The sequence below is a fragment of the Cervus elaphus genome, chromosome 10, assembly GCF_910594005.1.
Source record: "Cervus elaphus chromosome 10, mCerEla1.1, whole genome shotgun sequence".
Classification (NCBI taxonomy): Eukaryota; Metazoa; Chordata; class Mammalia; order Artiodactyla; family Cervidae; genus Cervus; species Cervus elaphus.
Window position 1 is genome coordinate 51,767,282 of NC_057824.1, and position 16,200 is coordinate 51,783,481.

The window sequence follows — 16,200 nt, forward strand, 5'->3', positions numbered from 1 at the left end:
AATGTTTCTGCCTAAGAACTTATACCCAGTTGAAAATAGTCACGATCATTTAAAAAAATAATGCTGTGTAAGTATCCACACGACTTACCTCAAACACTGGTCCTAGCCAGCTAAAAATAACCTCTAAACAAATAACAAAACCTGGACGAGGCCCCGTGGAAGAAGCAGAGCCAACAGATTCTTCAGAAGTGAGGCTGGAGGACTGACCAGCTCTCAGCTTAGTCTGATCTGGTGCGAAGATCAAAGGCTGATGAGGGACGCTAAAGAACAAAAGCAGAGATAAACAAGCGGGCCTCAGCTAGCTCCAAAGCTCCTGCCCAGCAAGGGAGCGCATCCATGAAATGAAAAGTGTTAAGTCACTCAGTCGTGCTCGACTCTTTGCGACCCCCTGGACTGTAGCCCACCAGGCTGCTCTGTCCATGGGGTTCTCCAGGCAAGAATACTGGAGTGGGTTGTCACGCCCTCTTCCAGGGGCTCTTCCTAACCCAGAGATCGAACCCAGGTCTCCTGCACTGCAGGCAGATTCTTTACCATCTGAGCCACCAGGGAAATGAAATGAAAAAGCAACCTCCAAAATGGAAGAAATACTTGCAATCAGCCACTTGGTAAGGGCTTAACATCCAAAAGATACAAAGGACTCTCACAACTCAATAGAGTGGAAAAAAAGAAAATCTGATTTTAATACTGTGCATGAGAACTGAATATACATTTTTCCAAGGAAGACATGCAAATGACCCCCAAATACATAAAGAAGCTCGGCATCACTCGGCATCAGGGAAATGCAAATCAAAACCACAATGAGCTATCACCACACCTCTGTTAGGACGGTGATGATCAGAAAGGCGGAAGATAACAAGCGCTGGTGAGGACGTGGAGAAAAGGGAACCTTTGTGCGATGTTAGTGGAAATGTAAATCGGTGCAGCCGCTAGGAAAAACAGCTTGGAGATTCCTCAAGAATTAAAAATAGAGCTGCCAAACGATCCAGCAATCCCACTTCTGGGTATAGAGCCAAAGGACATTTAAAAAAGGATATTGGCACCACCATGTTCATAGCAGCATTATTCACCATGGCCAAGATAGAGAAACCGCCTAGGTGTCCATCCACAGATGAATGGCTTCAGAAGATGTGGTGCATAAAGAACGGGATGTTATTCAGCTGAGAGAGGGAAGGAACATGGATGGATCTTGGGGCTTCCCAGGGCTCAGTGGTAAAGAATCCGTCGGCCAGGGCGGGAGACACGGGTTCAATCCCTGGGTCGGGAAAATTCCCCTGGAGAAGGAAATGGCAACCCACTCCGGTATTCTTGCCTGGGAAATCCCATGGACAGAGGCGCCTGGTGAGCTACAGTCTGTGGGGTCACAAGAGAGTCGGATACAGTTGAGTGATTGAGCACACACAGATGGACCTTGAGGGCACGATGTTAAGTGAAAAGCCAGACAGAGAAAGACAAAGACAAACATGATATCACTTATATGTGGAATCTAAAAAAAAAGTCAGACTCATAGAGATAGAAAGTAGAAGTGGTTGCCGGGGGTTGGGGGATGGGGAAAATGGGGAACCTCCCAGTGGGTCTCTATAGTGACCAGGTGGGGGGTGACAGTTTGGGGCCTTTTGCGACACACCCTCTAGGAAGCAGGGAACAATCCTTGCGGGCACTCTTTCCTCTGAGAGGCAGAGGGCTCAGAAGGGGGGGCCCCAGGTCTGCAGACCTACACGTGATAGGTGTCCGCCTCATATCGGATTGCTACGGCTGAAGACCAGAGACTGGGCGGTTTAAACAATGGACATCTATTTCTCACGGATATGGAGGCTGGAAGTCTAAGGTCAAGAAGACTTGTCTTTTGGTGAGGGCCCTCTTCCCGGCTCTTAGACGGCCAGCTTACAGATGGTCACCTTCTTGCTGTGTCCTCCCAAGTCAGAGAGAGAGAGAGAGGTGGGGGACGGGGTGAACTCCAGTTCCTTCCCCTTTAAAAAAAACTTTTTTATTTGGCTGTGCAAGCCTTAGTTGTGGCACGAGGGATGTGGGATCTTTACTTGCGGCATGTGGGATCTAGTTCCCTGACCAGGGATCACACTCGGGTCCCTGCACTGGGGACATGGTATCTTAGCCACAGGACCATCAGGGGAGTCCCTCTTCCTCCTCTTATAAAGACACTAATCCTATTGTGGGGGTTGTACCTTCATGACCTCATCTAAACCTAATTACCTCCCAAAGGAACCACCTCCAAATGCCACCCTGGGGGTTGGGCTTCAACACATGAATTTGGGGGACACACAGTTCCGTCTGTAACAGATGGTTAAGGTCCGTGGCTAGGGAACCGCAGGGTGGGGAGGGTTTGGAGGCAACTGGAATAAAAAAGTAAGAGACAGACAGGGACAGATAGAGACAAAGAGAGAAATAGAGACGGAGGCTGGGAGAGCAGTCGAGACAGGCAGAGAGGGCTCCAGGTAAGAATGGACGCCTGGAGCCACGCACCACCTGATTGAGCTACATCGCTCAAGATCCCAGAAACTGCTATTTCTCCATTCAAAACAGATTTTTTTTTAAGCTTTTATTGTGGTAAAATAGGTAACATGACGTTTACCACCTGTAAGCGTCCAGTTCAGGGGTTTTAAGTCCATTCACCTTGTTGCACAACCATCCACATGGTCATCTGCAGAACTCAGTCATCGACCCTAACTGAAACTCCACCTGCATTAAACAATAACTCCCCACTCCCCTCACCCCACCCCCGTTTTCTCTTCCTCGCCAGCTTGCATCCTCCTTTCCCCCCACAGTAAACACAGCAACATCTTCAACACAACAAAGCACTCCTGTTTGGGGGGGTGGTGACTGGGGAGTGGGGCAACTGTCTGATCTGATGGGGATCCAATGGGGAATCTCGAGCAATCAGAGTCAGAAGTAGGAAAAAAAAAAAGTGCCAGGCTGCGACCACCTGGCGGTCTGGGTGCCCCCGAGGGCCAGATGGTCTGCGGGGACCCGGGAACTTCAGGGAAAACACGGAGGCTGCAGCCCACTGGGAAGACGAGAGAGAGCGAGGGCTGATGAGGCCCCATCCCCACCGTCAGAGACACTATCATCCTCACTCCAAGAGCTCCCAGTAATTTTCTGTCCAATTTGGTAGCAATACACCCACTTAATAGCAAATCCAATTACTGTGGCTTCCCCCCATTTGTCATCTTAAGTGGGGTTTTGCTTCCATTAGGACTTATAACAAATTACTTCAAGCAGCGGAGCAAAACCTGACTCTCATCTCTTGTTCCCTGTTTGTTTTCACAGTTTGTTTTAAACAACTGAGTGGCGGCGATAACGGTCTTGGGTTTCCCAGGTGGCACTAGTGGTAAAGAACCTGCCTGCCGATACAGGACACATAAGAGACGCAGGTTCCACCCCTGGATTGGGAAGGTCCCCTGGAGGAGGGCATGGCCACCCACTCCAGTATTTTCACCTGGAGAATCCCATGGACAGAGCAGCCTGGCGGGCTATGGTCCATGGGGTCACAAAGAGTTGGGCACCACTGAATCAACAGCGGGCACACACAAGAAGGGTCTTTCTTGGGCAAATAGCTGAGGGAGGGAGGGCAAGGCTGCTGCTGGTGTTCGGGGCGGTGGCGGGAACTGGCCCTCGGATGACGCAGTGAGCTCGGGGGCTGCTGGGAGAGAGGGGTGCAGGCCAGGGCGCGGGCGGGACAGGCTGTCAGCCTCTCTGCTTTCATAGCGCAGAGGCATCAGAGGGCTGGATTCATCCGAGACCGGGGAACTTTGGATCTCATGGGTTGGAAGGACAGGGGCTTAGGGGTGCTCCAGTCTCTGCCCAGGACAGGGAGGCGACATCCTGCTCCATCAGCCCAGAAATGGCATTTCAAACAAGTCGTCTGTTGCAAACTGCAGCTCCTGGCACAGGCCTGGCCAGCTTCCCGCAGGGGCTCAGCACGCCTCCGTGAACCAGTTAGCTGGGCTGAGCGGAGGCTCCTGTGTTAGAAGCGCCGGTCCCTATCCAGGGCACTGGCCGGGGAGTGAGCAGGGGTCTGAGAGCCACTTTCGGGATGCCCCCCAGCCCCAGGGAGATTCCTCAGCACTCACAGGCAATCTGGTCTGAGAGTCACTTTTCTCCCCAACCCAGGGATGGACAGAACTCCTGTCTTGCTCATCCTTAGAACCTGAGGTGCAGCTGTGAGGCGCTGAAGACCTTGGTTTCTTACTGCCAATCCCGGAAAACCAATATCCCTTTATCACACAGCTCGAGCCTTGGCCTGCCTGCTCTGGTCTGTTGCACCAAGTTCTCCATCACCCATTGGGTCAAGGAGCCAAACTCTGCCGTCTGCGCTAATCGCTGGAGGCTCTGAGCGCGTTCAGAGATGCCCTCACCGCTTTTATGAGTCCCACCAAGCCCAGGACAGAGTTCAGGCAGATGGAGGGCGTGATGACTCATACTTAACCACATTTGTTCATGACATCTAAACATTCAGGATCACCCGGATCCAGGCCATCTATTTTGCTGTGTAATTTCGAAGAGACGTCGTGTTTTCGGACTGAAGAAAGCAGGCTTAGAGTAAGTGCCCCAAAACATTCAATGGTGAAACAGAAGAGGAATATCCCTCCCAGCCCACCTCCTGGGGACCCGGCGGGCCTGGCAGGGAAGCATTCACTTCCTGCCTATGATCGAGAGATGCATTATGTCACACGGGGGAGAACTCCCAAATCCTATTTTTAGAGGTGATGAGGGGGAGGCCGAGTCCAGCCTGGAGCTGGAAGGAGCCCAAGGTCTAGGGGGCAACGGCTTCCGAGACCCGCCTCCATGCCTCACGCTGTCCTCTCTCACGTTCCGAGGCCCCACGTGGCTCTGCAGGGGGTCGGCGCAGGATGTTCCCAGGAATCGTCTGGATCCAGTGAACTCGAGCACCGAGGTCACGCTTTCGACACCAGCCTGCCCTGTAGCACGCGCCCCTCTCCTACAGACCCAGGCTGGGTGACGGCCTACTAGAAGATGACATGTTTCCAGAGGTGCAAGATTGAAAGAGACTTCAAGACCCATGGCCACTGGACAATAAAACACCTAGAATTCAGCACAGAAAGCTCGGGGGGTAGGCCCTTCATTCTAAAATACAGTTTTACTCTGATTTGAAAAGATTCATGCACCCCAATGTTCACAGAAGCACTATTGACAATAACCAAGACATGCAAGCTGCCTAACCAGATGAATGGATCAAGAAGGTGTGGTATATACACAATGGAATATTATTCAGCCATGAGAAAGAAGGAAATAATGCCATTTGAAGCAACACGGATGGACCTAGAGATTATTACACTAGGTGAAGTCAGACAGAGAAAGACAAATATCATGATTCATGGCTTACATGTGGAAAATAAAAAAAAAATGATACAAATGAATTTATTTACAAGATAGAAATAGACTCATAGACATAGAAAACAAATGCACGGTTACCAAAGGGGAAAGGCAGGAAGGGATATAGTAGAAGCCTGGGATTCACAGATGAAAACTATTGTATACAACATAGATACATAACAAGATCCTATCGTATAGCACAGGGACCTGTATTCAATATCCTGTAATAAATAATAATAGAAAAGAATATGAAAAAGAATATATATTATATATAGAGAGATAAATATAATAGATATATATATATAGAGAGAGAGATAGCTTAGTCACTTCAGTCATATCTGAATCCTTGCGACCCTCTGCACTATTGCCCACCAGGTTCCTCTGTCCATGGGATTTTCCAAGCAAGAATACTGAAGTGGGTTCCATGCCCTCCTCCAGGGGTTCTTCCCGACCCAGGGATCGAACCCAAGTCTCTTACATCTCCTGCACTGGCAGATAGTTCTTTACCACTAGCGCCATCTGGGAAATGCCATCTGAGCAAACCCACATCTGCCTGCATCCCCTTCATTGCAAGCAGATTCTTTACCCACCAAGCCACCTGGGAAGCCGCCTGATACAGTAACACATAAATATATATATATATATATAACTTAATCAATGCTATACACCGGAAACCAACACAACACTGGAAATCAACTCTACTTCAATTTGGAAACAAAAATTATTAAAAAAAAAAAACAACTAAAAAAAAACCACAACAACACAGGGAGCCAGGCCTGGAGCTCCGTGATGACCTAGAGGGGTGGTGTGGGGGAGGGGAAGGAGGTTCAAGGGGGAGGGGATATAAGTATAATCATGGTCAATTCGTGCTGTTGTATGGCAAAAACCAACCGAATATTGTAAAGCAATTTTCCTTCAATTAAAAAATAAATTTGCTTTTAAAATTAAAAAATAAAATATTCAAAATCATAGAAAATAAAGACAAAGAGGTAATGCCAGTCTCTGTCCCAGAAGGCCTTACAGGCATGGTGCTTGTCCAACTTCCATGTGCTTCATTCAGAGAGAATGAGGACAGTCTTGTTGTGAAGGTCAACTGTGGGTCAGCTTGACTGGGCCCAGGGACGCCCGCCCAGCGAGCCGGTGAGACATGATTTCTGGGTGTATCTCTGAGGGTGTTTCTGGAAGGGATTAGCATTTGAATCAGTAGACTGAGTAAAGATGGGCTGAAACTGGGCTGGCATCACCCAATCCACTGAGGGTCCGGACAGGAAAAGAAAAGGTCAGAGGAAGGCTCTTCTGTCCCCTTCTTGAGCTGAAACATCCATCGTGTCCTGCCCTTCGACATCAGAGCTTCAACTTCTGGTCCAAGAGTGTTAAGCCACCCACTGTCCCAGTTCTCCAGCTCATGGATGGCACGTTGTTGGTATTCTGTCGCTAAGTTGTGTCTGATTTGTTGGGACCTTATGGACAGCAGCACACCAGGCCTCCCTGTCCATCACTAACTCCAGGAGCTTGCTCAAACTCATGTCCACTGAGTCGGTGATGCCATCCAACCATCTCATCCTCTGTCATCCCCTTCTCCTCCTGCCTTCAATCTTTCCCAGCATCAGGGTCTTTCCCAATGAGTCAGCTCTTCATATCAGGTGGCCAAAGTATTGAAGCTTTATGGATGGCATATCATATAACACATCTCAGCCTCCATCATTTTTCTGGGGAGGTATTTTTAAATTTATTTATTGGCTGTCCCAGGTCTTAGTTGAGGCACACAGCCTCTTCAATCTCAGTTGCAGCATGTAGGATCTTTTAGTTACAGCATGTGGGATCTAGTTCCCTGACCAGGGATCGAATCGGGGACCCCTGCATTGGGAGTGCAGTGTCTTAGCCACTGGACCACCAGGGAAGTTCCTCAGCCTCCATAATCGCGTGAGCCAATTCCCATAATAAATCTCTTCTGTATCCATGAATAGCCTACTGGTTCTGTTTTCTTTGGAGAACCCTGACTGATACACTCGTGAATAAGATTAAAAGGCAAAGCCTAAGACAATCCCCTTCTGTAGAGCAAACACTTACAGGAAACCATGTGCAAACTCGTGATCTTTTTTCCCCCACTTCAGGAGAATGGGGTTTTTGTCTTACATAGATGGGTGTTAAAAGTAAAAAAAAAAAAAATCACACACCATATCATAGTAAAGATCTTGAAGAAGCAGAATTGTCACATGTCTGTCTGTAACAGACTGTCCAGCAGAACTTTCTGTGACGGTGGAAATGGTCTTTCTCTGCACTGCCCGAAGCAGTGGCCATGAGTCCCTCTAGCCGTCAAGCCCTTGAAAGGTGGCTATCATGAGTGAGAAGTGAATTTTAGATTTTATATAATTTCAGTTAAAATTTAAGAATATTTCCTAATTTTCCTTGTTATGCCTTCTTAGATACGCCCATCATTTAAAAGTGGACATTTAATTTCCAAATACATGGGTTTTTAAAGTATCTTTGATATTAATTTCTCACTTTGATATTAATTTCTCATTTAAATGCCTTCTTCTCTGCAATCACCCTCTGTGTTTTTTCAGTCTTGTAACTTTGAGGCTTTCAATGGCTAAGTCAAAGATCTCTCTTGGTAAACGTCACATTGCACTTGAAAATATGTGCATTATTTCCAAATATATTGTGATATTAATTTCTATCATAATTCCATAGTGATGAGAGAACACAGTCTGCATGATTTCAATACCTTTCGATTATGAAATGTTTGCACCTTGTTTTATGTCCTTGGATATGTTCCAGTGTCCCCAAGTTTAAAGTCTATGGGGAGCTGAGTAGCATTTGTATCCCACTGCTGCGTGAAAATTGTATAAATCTTCATTATGTTGAATTGGTTCATGATGCTTTTCAGGTCTGCTGTGCCCTTTCCACTTTCTATTTTAATTAATTTTTTATTGAAGGATAATTGCTTTTCAGAATGTTGGTGTTTTCTGTCAAACCTCACCATGAATCAGCCACAGGTACACACATGTCCCCTCCCTTCCGAACCGCCCTCCCGTCCCCCTGCCCGCCCCTAGGTTGGTACAGGGCCCCTGTTTGACTTCCTCAGCCACGCAGCAAGTTCCTGCTGGCTATTTTACAGATGGTGATGTAAGTTTCCATGTCACTCTTTCCTACATCTCACCCTCTCCTCCCCTCTCCCCATGTCCACAAGTCTGTTCTCTATTTCTCCATTGCTGCCCTGTAAATAAGCTCTTCAGTACCATTTTTCTAGATTCCATATATGTGCGTTAGAATACAGTATTTTTCTTTCTCTTTCTGACTTACTTCATTCTGTATAATAGGTTCCAGGTTCATCCACCACCTTAGAGCTGACTCAAAGGTGTTCCTTTTAATGGCAGAGTAATATTCCACTGTGTGTATGCACCACAGCTTCTTTATCCATTCATCTCTCGATGGACATCTAGGCTGCTTCCATGTTCTAGCTATTGTAAATAGTGCTGCAGTGAACAATGGGATACACGTGTCTATTTCAACTTTGGTTTCTTCAGGGTACATGCCTAGGAGTGGGATTGCCGGATCATATGGTGGTTTTATTCCAAGTTTTTTAAGGAATCTCCATACTGTCTTCCATAGTGGCTGTATCAATTTACATTCCCACCAACATTGCAAGAGCGTTCCCTTTTCTCCACACCCTCTCCAGCATTTATTGTTTGTAGACTTTTTGATAATGGCCATTCTGACCGGTGTGAGGTGGTATCTCATTGTAGTTTTGATTTGCATTTCTCTAATAATGAGCGATGTTGAGCATCTTTTCATGTGTTTGTTAGCCATCTGTATAGAATATACTTTTCTATATATTCATTCTATTATTTTTTGAGAGTTTGCTATTAAAATTTCAACCGAAAATCTTAATTTGTCTACTTAAGAATTAATTGTAATATACAGTGGAACTATATGTAATCTTGTTCTGTAGTTTCCAGGTCTCCTGTAAATGTACTATCATACTTTCATAATTTAAAAAATTAAATACATTTGAGAAAAATCTTAAGTAATCACTTGTAGTAGCTTCTACCCTATTGGATATAATGTCCATACCTTATATTCATTCAAGATCTTTTTTTTTTTTTCCTTTAATCTTGGCGCTCATGTGCCTTGTAGCTGTGGGATCTTCCCAGAGGAGAAATCGAACCTATGTCCCCTGCATTGGCAGGCAGGTTCTTAACCACTGGACCACCAGGGAAGTCGGTAACTGTTTAAATCATGTGTCTGCCAGTCACTAGCTAGGCCGTCTGGCCTCCACGTCCTTGGTACTGAAATGAGAACCATCGTTCTGAAGACTGAGTGACTGTTTTGGCCAGCTGCCCCTTCATGCTGCAGAGCTGGGAGGTCCACAAAAGGATGTTCTCAGGAGTTTGAACATTATTGTTAGTTTCTCTTTTAATAAAACATCCTCATTCTAAAACACCTTAAGAGAACTGTAAACATGGGGACGAACCATGTGCATAAATACATGAGCTTCATACCATAAAGACATGAGTTTTGCAAGAAATTCAGGCCAGATTTTGGAATCTTGCAAAATCTCTGAGGAGCTTTGAATATTACGTGTCTGAATCGGGCAGGAGAGAGGGAACAATATCCGAGCAATTTTTCCCCAAGAGACCCGAACGGAAATATCTCACAAAGAGGAAGCCTGGAGTTTATTCAAACAAACTGCTTTTATTTTAATAAGTCCTAAGTGGTACTCAGAACGTTTCCAAGAATTAAATCACTGGTACGCTATTTATATATATCTATTATCACAATTTATCATGTTAAAAAATTCCAGTAGGTCTTTTACCAAAATGCACCAGAAGGAGCAATCATTCATTGACATTATAGAATAATAGCAGCTCCCAATATTTTAACAGATTCTGACGTTTTAAAAGGATTTCACGATGAGCCGCCAAAGAAATCTAAAGCTGTGATTTCTGTAGTGAAGAAATGACTCGTATGGGGAGGCAAGCTTCCCTTCAAGGGTCTCCAAGAAGCTCTCACACGTGGACAGGGCTCAGGACTGTGGGTCCAAGCTAGACCTTGACCCTTCTAAAGGGACCTGTCAGGGCTCAGCTGCTCTGGGCAGAAGAGAACACGCTGACAAAACCACCATTCTTGTTGATACGGGGTGAAAATGTGGTTTCATACTGAAAGTCGCTCTCCCAAAGAAAAACAAAACCACCAAAATTCATTTTCTAACACGTGGACCTTCTGGTTTCAGAGCACCAGCTGTGGGTGTTGACTTAGTTTCAGTCTTATCACCGTCACTGAGCTTAACAAACCACAATGAACTGAACCTATGCCTGTGTTTTCACGTTCATTTTTGCGTAAGAATTTGGATAAACAAAATAACTGGGAAGAAGGAAAAAAAAACAAGAAAAAAACAAGACCTTCCCTGAAACAACACTCCCCAAGTGAACACGTGGCTCCCTCTTGTGGCAACAATGGACCTCACAGGCCCACTGCGGGCTGGCTTTCCACCCCGCTCATTCATTCCCTTTGAATTAGCCAGCAGCTACACTGAAATTACCCTGAATTACTAAGATTACTAAAAACAGAGAGTCTGGGGAGCGGTGCCCCACCCCCTGGGGCTGATTTCAGTTGTTCAGAGGGAGACAGAATGTTCTGTTGGAATTTGCCCAGAGTGAAAAAGGCCACTTGATAGTTACTTGAGGGAATTCCCTGGTGGTCCAGTGGTTAAAAATCCACCTTCCATGCCAGGAATGTGGGTTAGATCCCTGGTCAGGGAACTAAGACCCCACATGCCCTGGAGCAACTAAGCCTGCGTGCTGCCCCCAATGCAGCCAAATAAGTAAAACAGAGATTTTAAAGTAATAATTTTTTTTTAATATAATAAAAATCTCGATCTTACACAGTGGAATAGGAAATGTGACCAGTAACTGAACGATGAACCCTGCCTGCCACTCACCTGGACGCAGGGACCAGAATCTGCCTCAGTCTTCTCTCCCCAAGGCACCACGGGGCTGGAAAATGAGTGTTTCCCTTACCGCTGCAACCTGAAGTTCTGAGTGAATTCAGACATATGTATGTTTGGACTTGCCCCATAGAGAACAAAGTAGCTGCATGGAAACTCAGCCAGTTCCCCTCTTTGCTCAGATCACCCTCATAAAGGAGGTTTTTCGGAACAGGCACGAGTCCTTATCAGGTCATAGAAGGCTGATGGGACTGACAAGAAACAGCGCCATGTCCTAGCGATATCCCCTTAGCCGTTCTACAAAGAACTAGACTTTAAATATATTTATCTATATATTTGCTTGCAACGGGTCTTAGTTGCAGTATGGGGAATGTAGTTCCCTGACCAGGGATCGAACCCGGGGCCCCTGCATTGGGAATTCGGAGTCGCAGCCTCTGGACCACCAGGGAACCCAGAGCTAGACTCTGTGATGCATCTGAGAACTCAGTTGAAAACAGGCAGCGATGCAACTGTGATGGTTAATTTCGCATCACTTTGACTGGGTAAAGTGATGCCCAGATAGCCGGTAAAACATGCATTCTAGGTGTGGGAGCGTATTTCCAGAAGAGATTATTAGCAATTGAATCTGCAGGTTGAGTCAAGATCACCCTCCTCAGGGAGAAGGGAATGGCAACCCGCTCCAGTATTCTTGCCTGGGAAACCCCGTGGACAGAGGAACCTGGCGGGCTACAGTCCACGGGCTTGCAAAAGAGTTGGACACGACTGACTTAGTGACTACACAGCAAGGGTAGCAGGAGAGACCCCTTTGCCTAGAAAAGCTTTTTGTATTGTTTGTTTTGTCTGGAGTTCCAGGTTAAAACTGGGAAAAACAGAACAACGGATGTTGGAGTCTTCAGATTAGAAAAACTTTGCAGATATTCAGATTACCTCCTTTGGACAAGAAGTCCTTATAGTGTTTTCTTGTGTACTCTAAGGCGTTTGCCAACAAAGGTCTGTCTAGTCAAAACTATGATTTTTCCAGTTGTCATGTACAGATGTGAGAGTTGGACTATAAAGAAAGCTGAGCCCCGAAGAATTGATGCTTTTGAACCATGGTGTTGGAGAAGACTCTTGAGAGTCTCTTGGACTGCAATGAGATCCAACCAGTCAATCCTAAAGGAAATCAGTCCTGAGTATTAATTGGAGGGACTGATGCTGAAGCTGAAACTCCAATACTTTGACCACCTGATGTGAAGAACTGACTCATTGGAAAAGACCCTGATGCTGGGAAAGATTGAATTTGGGAGGAGAAGGGGATGAAAGAGAATGAGATGATTGGATGGCATCAGCAACTCAACGGACATGAGTTTGAGTAAGCTCTGGGAGTTGGTGATGGACAGGGAAGCCTGGAATGCTGCAGTCCACGGGGTCGCAAAGAGTTGGACACGACTGAGAGACGACTGACTGATGAGGCGTTTCATATTCCCAAGGTTGTTACAGTCTATGTGCTTTCGCTATCGCAAGACTCAAAATTAAAGGTGAAATTGATCTTCATTTTCTTTTACTCTTATTAGAGCCTCCGATAAGATGCTAAATAAAACTCAGGACTCTTAATATGAAAAAAAAAAATCACCCTCATCAATGCAGGTGGCCATCATCCAAAACACTAGAAGTTACTATAACAAAAATGAGAAAGGGCGATTTTGCTCTGCTGCCTGTGGACAGGGACGCCCTTGGTTCTCAGACCTTGGGACTTGGATTGGATGATGTCTGGCTTCCCCGAGTCTCTTGTCCGCAGGTGGCAGACAGCGGGGCTTCTCGGCTTCCATGATCCCATGAGCCAATTCCTGTGATAAATCTCCTCGTATCTGTACCTGTAGATTCTATTGTTTCTCTGGAGAATGACTAATACAGCAATTTAAGGCAAAGGAGCACAGAGGGACTCCCCTGGTGGTCCAGTGGTTAAGACCTTGCCTTCCAATGCAGGGGGTGTGGGTTTGATCCCTGGTTAGGGCATTAAGATCCCACAAGCCTCCTGGCCAAAAAACAAAACCATTTAAAAAAAAAAAAAAATCCAGGAGCAATACTGTAACAAATCAATAAAGACTTCAAAAAAAAGTCACTCTTGGGAAAAAAAAATAAGGAGCACAGAGACTGGATGCTTTCTCCAAATCACCTTGGACAAACAGCAGTGGCAAGTGCTTGTAATCTTAAACACACAAGACCAGCATTAAAGGAAGGAAAACAGAGCCTACTTCCAATTCTGAAGCAAATTACCTGTTTCTGATAGAAACAATGCTCTGTAGGTAAATGGGGAAGGAAAAACAAGTTAAGTCCACTTCCTGAAAAAAAAAAACAACTAAACACATTCAAGTTAACTGCAGAATTATACTGACAAGGCACAGCTCCCTGTAAAAATCCCTTGTGTTACACACCCAAGCAAGCTAAAAAATGAACTGTAAGGAAGCCACTCAAAACGCAGGCAAAGCAGAACCGCCACGCCTGCTCCCTCAACAACTGCTGTTTACCAGAAGCCACCAGTCCTCCGAGATGCCTTCCACTCAATGGCACATGTTCATTTCAGGAAAAAGGAAACTAACCCTATGAAGACGACCTTTAGGAAGCAGTCAGGCCCTTGGCAAACAAGTTTTCTAATCACATTTCAGTCAAGTAGATACACAGCTCTGTGAAGTTTGCAGAATGTGAAGTACAAATGAAACGTGAACAGATGCTTTGTTTAAACTGGTCCAGTGCATCCAAGTTTCCATAAAATTGGGGGAAAAAAAAAAAAGAGGTAACATTCTGGAAGCAGAAGCAACCATCCTGACATCTTACTGAGGCCTCTAGCTTCAAATGGCTACATTGAACGTATGGAGGATGAGTTGGCTGGGCTGTTTCCAAGCTTCCAGCACTGGCTGGTGCTGGAGAGCCAGTTCCAGCTCTGAGTTCATATGGATGGTTTAGGAGATCCCTTCCTTCTACTTCTTCTCCTTGGAAAGCTTAAGAAGAATTTTAAAATTATCTACAGGGAAGTGCAAAGTGAATCTTAAAACACACTTTTTTTTGGCCATACCGAGCCACTTGTGGGATCTTAGGTCCCTGCTGTTGTTGTTTGTATCCAACTCTTGGCGACCCCGTGGACCACAGCACGCCAGGCCGCCCTGTCCACCACCACCTCCCGGAGCTCGCTCAAACTCATGTCCATTGAGTCGGTGATGCCATCCAACCATCTCAGCCTCTGTCGTCCCCTTCTCCTCCCGCCTTCAATCTTTCCCAGATTCAGGGTCTTTTCTAAGGAGTCTGCTCTTCACATCAGGTGGCCAAAGATTAGAGCTTCAGCATCAGTCCCTCCAATGAATATTCAGGACTTACTTCCTTCAGGATTGACTGGTTTGATCTCCTTGCTGCCCAAGGGACTCTCAAGCGTCTTCTCTAACACCACAGTTCAAAAGCATCAATTCTTCCGCATTCAGCCTTCCTTATGGGCCCACTCTCACATTCATATGTGACTACTGGAAAAACCATAGCTTTGACCATATGCACTTTTTTTTTTTTTTACTATATGCACCTTTGTCGGCAAAGTAATGTCTCTGATTTTTAATAAACTGTTTAGATTTGTTATAGCTTTTCTTCCAAGGACCGTCTTTCAATTCTAATTAAATTTTAATTAGTTCCCTGACCAGGGATCAAACACGGGCCCCCTGCAGTGGAAACTCAAGAGTCTTATCCACTGGACCACCAGGGAAGTCTCCACATTTCTTATTCTGTGTGAAATTACAGGGAATGGCCTCGAATACACACACAAAGCTCCAAAATACATGTGTTGCTTCCTAGCTATAAAATCAAGTCATGTAAGAATAATCGATGTAAACACAAGCTTCTTAATTTTTTATTCTCTACAGGCTGGCAACTTCATAATCACTTCAAGATCTCAACATCCATTCCATGCGAAAAAGACTTCATGATTTCCAAATGTGAATAACCAAGTCCACGATTTTGCACTATACCCTGTTTCTAAATTTAAAGTGACTATGCTGTTTAGTCCTTAAGAACAGAATCCATTAAGGCAAAAAAGAAGAACATGCATATAGGCATCAGAACTTTAAAAACAGGCTTGCCTTGGTTTTCACTGCCAAAATGATACACTTAAAATATTTCAAATGAGCGATCCTTTTATAATTCAATCATGGAAACAATTTATTCAAGAGTATCTTATTTCTCTAATTGCTTCGGAAATAGAACTGTTTATAGATGGCCATCTTTCACAGTCCTGAAACTTCATAGGTTTCATACGCTACGTTTATCATCACCTCTCTACCCCAGAACTTTCCACAGGAGAGGCCACCTCTGGACAGACCTGGAGACAGCAGAACACCAAAAGGAACAATGTCAGCAGTGGATGTGTACTAAAAAATAATGTAAGGAAAAAGTTACTGTGAGCTCTTCCACAGAGCTTTTATAAAAAGCTTATTCTCACCTTATTCTGACCTAACTATATGAAAACACTTCAAGTTAATTTGTGTGTGCTAAGTCGCTTCAGTCGTGTCCAGCTCTTTGCGACCTCATGGACCACAGCCTGCCGGGCTCCTCTGTCCCTGGCATTCTCTAGGCAAGAATACTGGAATGGGTTGCCATGCCCTCTTCAAGGGGTTCTTCCCAATCCAGGGGTCAAACCCACATCACTTACGTCTGCTGCCTTGCGGGATGGATTCTTTACCACTAGCGCCACAAGTTAATTTAGTTAATGCTAAATAGGGAATTCTGAATTTGTTCTTTGCAACTGTTTGAAAATTCACATACTTGGGGTTTACAAAAGAAAGACAGCTGATGTGTCATGGAAACTTCCATCTCAAAGTAGAGTTTAAAACAACAACAAAAAGTGGGGGTGGGGAGGGACCAGGGACAGGGAGAGGGTGTTGACG